Source organism: Berghia stephanieae, chromosome 8 (genome assembly GCF_034508935.2).
Source record: "Berghia stephanieae isolate SIO BIC M18660-M18661 chromosome 8, UCSD_Bste_1.3, whole genome shotgun sequence".
Taxonomy (NCBI): Eukaryota; Metazoa; Mollusca; class Gastropoda; order Nudibranchia; family Aeolidiidae; genus Berghia; species Berghia stephanieae.
The window spans coordinates 27,661,155-27,673,654 of NC_088367.1; positions in this window are offsets into that span (position 1 = coordinate 27,661,155).

A 12,500-nucleotide genomic window follows, 5' to 3' on the forward strand; every position below is an offset into this window, starting at 1 on the left:
TTATTATTATTATTATTATTATTATTATTATTATTATTATTATTTGAAGGTCTGATAATCCAATTCCTTATGGGCTCATTTTTGTAATGGAAATCTAAAAAAAAAATTTAAAAATGACGCAAAATATTAACATTATAACAATGTTGAACTAGACCCAAAAGTGGGTTCGGATGTCACACCTGCATATATGTACACGTCAACTATAACCCATTTGTTAAATTCACATTATACGCCATATTTTATAATATAGAACTCAGTTTTCAATTCATACAGGACAAGCTGCCTGCTAGGCGTCTTTTTAACGCGAGAACTATATACCTATTCAAACCTCAGTTCATTGGGGCAATGAAGGAATGCCGTACCCACGGACAACACTGACTTGGACCAGGGTTTTGCAATCATTGTTATCCATCTGTTACTGAAAGCATTCGGCGTTGTTTGACCTTGTTTCAAGAAGAGGGAATGTACTGCTGGCTGATCAACTGACGTCACGGTTATAGGAGAACAACAATAACAACAACAACAACAACAACAACAACAACAACAACATCAACAACCAAATTAGCTTCATCATCATCATCATCATCATCATCATCATCATCATCATCATCATCATCATCATCATCATCATCATTATAATAATAATAATAATAATAATAATAATAATAATAATAATAATAATAATAATAATAATAATAATAATAATAATAATAATAATGATAATCATCATCATCATCATCATCATCATCATCATCATCATCATCATCATCATCATCATCATCATCAACAACAACAAAAACCAACGACAACAACACCATCAGCACATATTAAAGCAAGATAGAAAGGCCTTGATACAATAATAACCATTCTCCCCATAGCCTAGCTAACTACAATCGGATATATCATCACATCTTGATTATTCGTCGATCCTATGAACTGTTACTGTTAGTTGAAGTGTAGGTAACAGGTGTTTCTTTTTATATAATAATCGATTACCGTTTTCAAATATCATTTATTTGTTATAATATATTATATCTACGTCAGTGTTCGATCTCTTTCTCTTCGTAATCCTTTTGATTTAGATGTATCGTTTTCATGTTGGTAGCCGTATTAAGTTTTATTATTGCCCAGACTTTCGTGTCGACCGCGTCTCAATCTGGTACATATCAGACCTGCCTGCTTTTATGAAAAAAATCGTATAATTACGAAATTTTGGTTACAATAGGATTATATAGTCTGACGTCACATCCGCCCAGCAACGAGCAGCTTGGTTCTAAACAAAGAAAATCGGTATTTTTTATTCTTCATGATGGCTAGAACTTTTTCACATGTGATAATGTGATCAGAATGTATAAAAGTCGAAACATGATCAAATTGATAATGTTTTTCTCCTCTGGATATACTTTTATGCTCGTTCGGAGAAGTGTTTCATAAGGGTGTCCGCCATTGTTCCGATAGTTTAGAACCAGTTACTAAGTTACTATGCATCATTACGAGGGAAGTGGCGTCACGACTGTTGAAGCCTATTTCAGAACTTGATGAGCACCTCTTTATTGAAAATGAGGATTGATTCCGACGTGTACTTCTATGCAGGTCTGGTAATCCAAATTGTTACGGGCTCATTGTGGTAATGGAAATATTCTCAAACCAAGAACGCAAAATATTGTCCATAACATCGATGTCAAATCAAGCCCATAATTGCGTTCAGGTATCAGACCTGCTAATATGTGCACGTCGGTTGATGTCACACTACATAATTATTTTGATTTTGGGGTGTTATTTTATCAATTAGAGGGTAAATTGCTGTTGTTTTTTTTTAAAAAGTTAACTAGATATAGCGAATACAATCTTTATCACCTAAAATAACGTTCTTTTTTTCTTTCAATTTTCAAAAGGCAAATCTGTACATATATTGTTTCGGGATGAACCAAAAGGAAAATATTTGATTTTAAAGACAAACATGATTAGATTGACAAATGACTTTAGGCTTTTGCACAACAACAAACTGTATTCAGTCTTTCCGTTGAAATCATATAATTCTTACCAACATTCATAATTGATGGTTAGAGCGTCATTTAGCCTTAACCAATCAGAATAGTTCTCGCCATTTAGTCCGTTCCCTCCCCTTGACAATTTATTTAGAAAATGTCTCTCCATGCCCAAATTTAAAGCTCCGTGAAGTTCTACGAAGTCGAAAATTGTATTGCCTATTTAGACAATAGAAATTGAGTTCATTGAACGGCTAGGTACTAATTTTACACATGAGTACTGTGAGAGAATGTAAGTAAAGAGCCTTTTCCAAGGACTGAACGATGCACCGAGCGAGGCTCGAACCCAGGACCTTCCGATCCGAAAGCGAGTGTCATACTACAAGACCACATAAAATGCACAGCTACTATATAGTAAAAATAAATCCATGTTAATAGCTTGCCAAGAATTGCAACAAGAGGTCACGGAGGAACTATCAATTAAACTCTGATTCCAGAATACAGCGTCAGTTAATCAAGGGTAACCCGACATAAAACTGTTTTAAGTTGGTTGGTCACATTAAAATATTATTGCAAATGACTGGTTATAGCAGCATTGGGACAAAAACAAACAAAAAAACAAAACACACATAAAAAACTGTGTAATCGATTCTTAGTGATACTAAGCTGTGGATTATTAAAAAAAAAAGTAATAAACACACATGAATAAAACAGGCTCGAAAAAACCCCAACAAAATAGCTAAGACGGAACGTTTCGGTCTCAAAAACCTTTATCAGCCAAAAACAAGAATAAAATAAAAACATCAATACGTCAGTCACTCAACGTCCAGACGGTAAAGAAATATATATTGTCTGGATTTTAAGTGATGCATTAATTAGCCTAATGATAATATTGATTTTGTTAATGGCCGAAGGAGGGTTTAAGCCCGAAACGTTCGATGTTTGTTTTTTTTCTCTTCGAATCAATTGTATTTATTTTTATTCATTACTTTTCTTGTAATCGATTTTACATATTTTTTCCTGAAAGTAATAAAGGGGTGGTCAATATGAAAATACGAAAAAGAGCTGAAATCCTCTTATTCTTATATGCAAGTCAGTTTATTCCAATTCTGCTGAATTCTGAAAATAGGCAGATCAACAATTTTGGCCAGAAAACACGTAGTAGTAGTAGTAGTAGTAGTAGTAGTAGTAGTAGTAGTAGTAGTAGTAGTAGTAGTAGTAGTAGTAGTAGTAGTAGCAGTAGCAGTTGTAGTAGTAGCAGTTGTAGTAGTAGTAGTAGTAGTAGTAGTAGTAGTAGTGGTAGTATTAGTAGTAGTAGTAGTAGTAGTAGTAGTAGTAGTAGTAGTAGTAGTAGGAGTAGTAGTAGTACTAGTAGTAGTAGTAGTAGTAGTAGTAGTAGTAGTAGTAGTAATAGTAGTAGTAGTAGTAGTAGTAGTAGTAGTAGTAGTAGTAGTAGTAGTAGCAGTTGTAGTAGTAATAGTAGTAGTAGTAGTAGTAGTAGTAGTAGTAGTAGTAGTAGTAGTAGTAGTAGTAGTAGTATTCGTAGTAGTATTCGTAGTAGTAGTAGTAGTAGTAGTAGTAGTAGTAGTAGTAGTAGTAGTAGTAGTAGTATTCGTAGTAGTATTCGTAGTAGTCGTAGTAGTAGTATTCGTAGTAGTAGAAGTAGTAGTAGTAGTAGTAGTAGTAGTAGTAGTAGTAGTAGTAGTAGTAGTAGTAGTGTAGTAGTAGTAGTAGTAGTAGTATTGTAGTAGTAGTAGTATTAGTAGTAAGTATTCGTAGTAGTAAGTAGTAGTAGTAGTATTGTAGTAGTAGTAGAGTAGTAGTAGTAGTAGTAGTAGTAGTAGTAGTAGTAGTAGTATGTAGTAGAGTAGTTAGTAGTAGTAATGTAAGTAGTAGAGTAAAGTTGTTAGTAGTAGTAGTAGTAGTAGTAGTAGTAGTAGTAGTAGTAGTAGTAGTAGTAGTAGTAGTAGTAGTAGTAGTAGTGGTAGTAGTAGTAGTAGTAGTAGTAGTAGTAGTAGTAGTGGTAGTAGTAGTAGTAGTAGTAGTAGTAGTAGTAGTAGTAGTAGTAGTAACTATCTATTGAAATTACCCGCATCGTGTCAAAAGAAAAAAGAAAAAAAACCCCTCTCAAAATGTTGTATGTGCATGCAAGTTGCACGGAGCATTTAAATGAAGTTTTTGCAGCCTTTTTGGCTCTTAAACCATGATATCATACTAGGCGTCTATGTCAAGTTAATTTAAAACAAAACCGTTCATTTCTTTTTCCTAATAAAAAGGTTAATCGGGGCTTAAAAATACAGTGACGTAATTACGACGAAAGAAAACCAATCTATTGATTTCCGGTCCTGATTACAACACCGCCCACTGCCTGGTCACCGTTAAAATAAACGTCCCCAGGAAACCTCGGAAATGGAAAAACCTGCCTTTAAGTCCAACGACAACAGCAGCAATAGCAATGGCCACTAGTAATAGAGGCAGCAACAACAGTAACTACGGTGGCATGGAAGGTCATTGCTCTGATTTATAATTAATATTATGCTCCCGGGAAGACATCGTAAGAGAACGAGTCAACACGTATTGCAATAACCGATGTTGCATTTATCCGAAATAATTATGATATACATTTTTCTTTATTCTTAAAAATAAATTTGACGTTATAAATATTTTATTTTAGTTTGATTTTTGACGTATGGGGATGGGCATTCCAATTTACATTGGAATTCAATATCGTGTCGGCTTTCCTGAACCGATAGGATTAGTCCTATAGTACAAATGCCCTTAGCTAGAGGTGCCTAAATGAGCCAGTAAAATAGAGAGAAAAATAAAGTGAGTAGATGCGACTCATATATAAGGGAACAACACAAAACAAACAACGTTTCGGCCCTTGGCCTTCGTCAGGAGACAAAAAACACAAACACAAATATGTCAATTTACAAAATATCACGTTTCGTCACATGTAAACTTACATATTTGTGTTTGTGTTTCTTGTCTCCTGACGAAGGCCAAGGGCCGAAACGTTGTTTGTTTTGTGTTGTTCCATTATAAATGAGTCACATCTAATCACTTTGTTTTTCTCTCTATTATACAAATGCCCTTATCCCGTTCTCTTTGATTATTAATTAAAAAGATCTGATACTCTGTGGGAATACCTTTAGCTTAGTTGGCAGAGCACTCTCTTCACAGGCAAATGGACCGAAATCGATCCGGGGTACAGTCGTGATTCTTTTTTCCTGATCCCCAGTCCATCCTGCAGTGAACGGGTAGCTAGGTCTGTTTGATCTGGTGAAATGTATTTTGTGATCTTGTCCCTTTCCCGTAATAGAAACGGAGATAAACTCCGGCCTAATTGCTCTGAAGGGCTACTGATATCCTGGGAAATTGTGCTTCTTTTAAAAATCCTAACGTACTAAGAGTAACTATTTTAATTCAACAAATAAAATGATGCTTGATAAAACAGCAATAAATGCCATATCTATCTATCTATCTATCTATCTATCTATATATATATATATATATATATATATATATATATATATATATATAAGGAGATTAAACACATTGTTTTTTATAAAGAAATGATTAGATTTGTTATTAGCAATTAAAACGAAAGTTAACCAATTCAGGGATTTTAAGCATTTTTATTTTTGCGTTTTGTTATTCGGGACACTCTCAAACCTATATTATTCTAGCCCTCGATCGATTTCTGAATGATGAAAAAAAAAACCCCCCAAAAAAAACAAAACAAAAAAAAAACAAAAAACAAAACCAACCAAATAATTCATAATGATGCCACTTTGTCGTTTCCCTTGTTTTAGTTAAATAAGAAGCTTGGCAATTTGATGTCACAGATTGTGTAGACAGTTTGTGTAGACTTGCTATCATTACTTGTTACTATTTACGGGAAAGGGGGTTATTAAGTTATGTGTTTTTTCTTCTTTTTCTTCACTGTTGTTGTTTATAAAATCGATACTCTTCCCAGTACATAATAATATGCACTTTCAGTGTCAAGGCTTGTTTGGGAATTGGGAACTCCATAGGAATTTTATTTTTCTATCTTCAATAAGTAAAGAGTCCCATGATTTGAAACACCAACTCAAAATGGTCTTATATAGGGATGGTTTAGGTGATGAAAGTTAAATTATAGTTTTAAAAAATAAAAATAAAACTTAGTTTTAGGTTATATCGTGTACGGCTATGTGGTCTAGTGGTATGACACTCGCTTTAGGATCGGAAAGTCCTGAGTTCGAACCTCGCACGGTGCATAGTTGATTCCCTGAAAAAAGCTCTTTACTCACATTCTCTGACTGCACTCAGGTGTAAATTGAGTACCAGGCCGTTTAGGGGGGGGGGGGGGGGGGGGGGGGAGCGACACTAAAGGGTCATTTTAAAAAAAATTGATGAAATATCCTAAACTTCTATGCACAGTCATAATGTATATGTTTGGGAAGGATGATCGCATATAATTTTTTTCGAAAAAAGTTACCCGTTGCTATGGAAACGACGCCATATTGGAAAATAAACAACACATCTTAAAAAGTCAAAGGCTTTTTTGTTTATCAACCGATTGCCATAATATTTTGGCCAGAGGTAGATAAAAGGAAAATAAAGAGGCTCTAGAAGCCCGATTTTTAATTTTTAAATTAGAAACTTTAAAAATTAAGCTTTGTCTCTGTCAAAAAAAAAAATCTGTGATATCGCCTAACAGGCATCATGTCTCGTTATATATTTGGTCAGCGACCCCTTGTAAAGCGCTTTGAGCACATTAATAGATATTCTCTTTTTAAAAGCTCAACTCAAGTTTTTTCGAGGACAATGGAAACGTTTTCATAATGTTGAAAAAAATGAAATATCCTATTTCGCATTTTTGATAATTTCGAGTTTTGGTCATCTGAATCACCCTGACATAACACCGTTTTAAGGCGACAAGTCACATATCTGTGCTGCCGTGTTATAAAAAGACACATGAAAAAGATGTTGGTCAGAAAACTCGTCCTTCAACTATTGATCGATCAACCCTCTCCTTACGTTCCATGGGAAAATCGTCACATTCGTTACGATGCAACCAACAGTTTTCTCATTCTGATATCCTTTGTACATCACAGATTATAAAGAAAATACTTTGTTATAGCGATAATAATTAGACACTGAACAATATTATGTATGGAATGTACTTGCTCCTTTTCTGTTTGAGTAGAGAGAAATCTATTTTTGTGTTGGGTTGGTGTGAATTTTCAGGGAAAATTCTGAAAATGGCTGGTAAGGAGAGAATTAAAGTGACCCCTAACTTGTCACAAAACCATCAAATCTGGACGTCAAGAAAGTCTCGCGGTCTCAGCTTTGATATTTATTATATATTATTGATGGTCATTTAAATCGATCGATAGTTTAAGGACGGCTTTTTCTGGTCCAACTTTTTAAAAAAAATTGTTTCTTTAGGGACCGGAAACTATGACCGGGTTGCCTCATACTGGTGTTAAGTAGATGTGAGTCAGATACTTTTTTGATCTGATTTATCAAGTTTGAGTGAATTGGAGTTTTACGAACATGCTTGTATTCTCTCCAACATATTGACTCGATTTTTAACAATAAGACTTCTGCATTACTCATCAGCATCTAATTTGCTCTGACAGAATTCCAAACAGCTGCTGTTATATTGATATTACTTCAGAAAAGTGAGTGGAGCAGGCACTTATGTTGATAATAACAAGAAATGAAGTGAGTAGGAAAGTGCCAGAAGACAACAGAGAATAAAAACTTTGCGACGGTGATGGGGCTCGACGGTGGATAGCTCATACGGTAGAGTCACGATCTCCCCGGCCAGTGAGGTCGCGGGTTCGAGCTACCATCGCCGCTGCAAAGTTTTTATTCTCTGTTGGCAATACAAAACGCATTGCAGTTAAGTGTTGACTGGCTCAATCGTAAGAATCAATTTTTAAAATCTGGCTTATTTCAATGACACAGAACCGCTAACTGGCATTTGTCATTCAATTTTGAAATGATATAAGAAAAGAGAGAAAAATAACTTATCTGAACAAAAAGACGAAGAAAAAAAAAAAAGAAAGAAAAAGTAATATGCAAACCCATACACACTCCCTTACATACAACATTTATGAGGAAAAAATATATATGTTAAAAAGGTAAATATAGATGTTAACTAAATTGTGTATATTCCTTGCAGGTTTTTCAATTATTCCCACCAAGAGATGTTTCCCCTCTCAGCGATGTTCGATTTCGCGGCTTTTGGACTGTATTATTGAATCACTCAGCTTTAGGGGTCTTTAGAGGTCAGTGAGCTTTGGGGAATATCCGGTCACCGCAGCTGCTGCTGACCATGGCGGCAATAGCAATAACATCAGCAACACAAACATTAGTTCATTATCGATGCCGTATCACCGTCCAAATCTGTTAACGAGCCCCTCAGACCGTGTGTCCACCAAGCCTACACCAAGAGAAGTCTTTGCTCATAAATACAGAGCATCACATTAAATCCGTGCAATGTACCTTCATCCCCCCTCCCCCTCACACCCCGCCCCCCAAATAATGATTAAAAAAAAAGAAAAGAAAAAAAGCTTGAGAATTTATATGGCGCAATATGCATAAAATGTGCTCAAAACGCTTTACAAAGGGTCCCCAGCTAGCCGATATTAAAACTTTCCAAAGAGTGAGGCGATATTACATTTTTTTTCCAACAGAAACAACTCTGTTAACGGCTAGGTACTCTTTTTACACCTGAATATGGCGAGAGAATCTGAGTAAACAATGAGCCGCTCAAAACGGGACTCGAACTCTGGACAAGAAGACCACATAGCCGCACAGTTTTATTTAGTGTATCTATTCTTCTACTAGCAGATCACATGGAATCTAATTTCAGTTCCGTACTGTACAAGTCGCTTCTAAGGCATCATTTTCAGATGACCACAATTACAATATTTTAAGTGCATATATATAATATACTCACACCTGAGTTGAGTGAGATGAAGTACCTCCGTAATATATGGACTGAAACCACACCAATGACATCAGCGTTTGGCGATCACATCTCTCATCCAATGTATTATCCATGCTCCGATCACCCTGAAATTGTAACAAGACCATTTAGTCATTGACGCTTTGATATATTTTTAAAAAAATTGAGCTTTTATATAGCAAAATCTACTAAACGTGCTCAAAGCGCTTTACAAGGGATCAGCAACACTTAACATGTAGGACGGGACATGACGCCTGATAGGCGATATTACAAATTATTTTCGAACAGAGATAACGCTGTTAAAGGCCAGGTACTCATTTTACACCTGAGTACGGTGAGAGAATGTGCGTAAAGAGCCTTTTCCAAGAACTCAACTATGCGCCGAGTGAGGCTCGAAACCAGGACCTTCCGATCCGAAAGCGAGTGTCATACCACTAGACCACAAAGCCGCACATGAAGATAACACTGCTCTCTGACAAAGCCATATTATTCAGTAGGTCAGAAATCATCATCATCACCTTCTCTTCTTCTTCTTCTTCTTCTTCTTCTTCTTCTTCTTCTTCTTCTTCTTCTTCTTCTTCTCAGGCCAAAACTTCAGCAAACTGAAGACTGGTACGGCCGTCGAGCATCTGGTCGTTCCAGTCTCCACTGGTGTGGAGGAGAAGAGACCGTTTTAAGATCTCGATGATGGATGCTTACCTTGTAATCGTGTCTAGTTTCATTATTCCATTGGCGAATTGTGGATATGAAAAAGAGAACCAATGTAGGCGAATAGACACCTAGATATCAACGCCTCTCGGACAGTCGTCATAATTATTGGTCAAAAATCTACTGGTTAATTAACAAGTAGATGTTATACCAATCAAAGCATAGAATTTGAGACACACCTTCACACATGCTCGGAAAAACAAAGTTGGTTGTTTATAAAACATAACGTGAATGATATCGACCTCTCTCCCATCATTGTTATTGTTTTTATGCCAAATGAGTCACACGATTTTCTCGATCATATTATAATCGTTTAAAGTTACACATAGTTTTCTCTGTTGGTTCTATAGATAGTATGCGCTGGACTAAGAAGCTCATAACATCTCTAGATAGTTCGAAGATGACGTCACTCTGGTCTTTGTTATTGTTTTTTTCCCATCCGCATTTATGAGTAATACTCACTGAACTGTATTAACCTGACTATAAACGTTCATGGATACACACAGTTTTGTGTGTTGGTCCGTTATAATTCCGGATGGCAATGTAATGAGCTTCTGAGCCAAGCGCATACTATCTATTGATCAAGCGGTACAACAGTGAGTATTTTACCGAGACACATGACATCGATAGTTAAACCTGTTAGTTCGCTTTGAATACCAATCACTGTCATTGTTTACAATATGATGGCTGTGCAGAGGCGTTGTTATCTAAGTGTCTATTGTGGAGACTAGAATTTGAAATGAGAGATTTGAATTAATTCAGAGTTCTGTTGTTATTATCTTTCAGGAAATGACTGAAGACTGAGTTGTTCCGTAAGGCTTAATTTTAATGAAAAAGATGTTACTAAGCTTTTGTTTCTGTATTCATGCTTGTTATGTAGTGTCGTGATTTTTTCTTTTCTATCATGTAATGCACCGCAGAGCACGATTAACGTGGATGTTTAGGCGCATTATTATTATTATTATTATTATTATTATCATCATCATCATCATCATCATCATCATCATCATCATCATCATCATCATCATCATCATCATCATCATCATCATCATCATCATCATCATATTATTATTATTATTATTATTATTATTATTATTATTATTATTATTATTATTATTATAATTATTATTATTATTATTATTATTATTATTATTATTATTATTATTGTTATTATTATTATTATCATTACTATTATTATTATTATCATTATTATTATTATTATTATTATTATTATTATTATTATTATTATCATTCTCATCATCATCATCATCATTATCATGATTATTATTATTATTATCATCATCAATATCATCATCATCATCATCATCATCATCATCATCATCATCATCATCATCATCATCATCATCATTATTATTATTATTATTATTATTATTATTATTATTATTATTATTATTATTATTATTATTTTGAAGGTGTTGTGTGAAGATATGTGTTTATCCTATCTCGACCAATTAAAATTATCCAAATCTTGTAATTAACTATAATTTTTGAGACCACTGAACAAGAAAGTTTCCGAGTGTCAGCCTTGAAACCTTTTGACAAGTTGAGGGTCATCTTTGGAGGTCCCGATAGCTCACATGGTAGAGCACTCGTTTCACATACAAAGAAATCGTGATTATCTCGGGTACAGTCAAGAAATTATTTTTTACCCCCCCCCTCCCACCCCTGTCCACTCAGCAGTGATTGGATAGTTGGACCATTTAGATCTGGCTGAAAGTACTTTGCGATAAACAAGCGGCCTATCCCAAGGATAACAAGCAATTTCTATCTTCTTCTTCTTCTTCTTCTTCTTGTGGAAACCTCCAATATTGTCGAGGATCACTCCACAGTTTGTAGTGTTTTACATTTTAAACTTGCTAAAACTCTGCACATAATACTAAAACCACATAGATTAAAAAGTCACGTTGTGAACTCCAGCAATCGCGTGAAGGCATGTTGGCAACCGTTTTCAGCCACTTCAGCTGGGAGGCTATTCCATAGTTGGGCAGTGGAAGGGAAAAACGAATACATGTGGGCGTCTGTTTTTGATGTTGGGATGGTTACTCTTGCTGTGTATCCCCTCGTATTTCTTGTGCCGATATCTTTGATGTCGTTTGGAAGTTTAAGGCACGATTTTTTGTAGTAGATCTTGTGGAACAATTTAAGTTTATCTATCTTTCTTCTCTTTTCCAGAGGTTCAAGGCCAATCCGTTGTGATATTTCAGACGCACTTGAGAAAGGATCGAATGTGTTTGTGATGCGTCTTGCTGTTTTTCTTTTGATGTTTTCTAAGGTGTCGATGTTTTTCTTTGTATATGGGTCACAAATTGAGCTGCCATACTCCAAAATTGGTCTAACAATAGTTTTAAAAGCAAGGGTTTGAGTTGTGATTGGGCATCTTTTTAAATTGCGGGTGATGTAAGCGCTTGTTTGATTTGCCTTTGAAGCCAGGTGACATATGTGGTCATTCCATTTGAGGTTTTTAGCAAACTCAATGCCAAGGTATTTTGCTGTCTTTACATGTTCCAGGTTTTGACCATGAAGTTGGTATTCAAATGTTATAGGTGCTTTCTTATTTGTGATGGTTAGAACATTGCACTTTGATACGTTAAATTCCATTTGATTTATTGTTTCCCATTCTTGTAATTTAGCTAGATCGTCATTTAGTGTTTTGCAGTCGTCTGTTGTTTTTATCTGATTATATAAAGCTGTGTCGTCAGCAAAGAGGCGCACTTTTGACCTTATACCTCGTGGAAGATCGTTTATGTACACTAAAAATAGGACGGGCCCAAGGACTGAGCCCTGAGGTACGCCCGATGTCACCATCCCGATAGTGG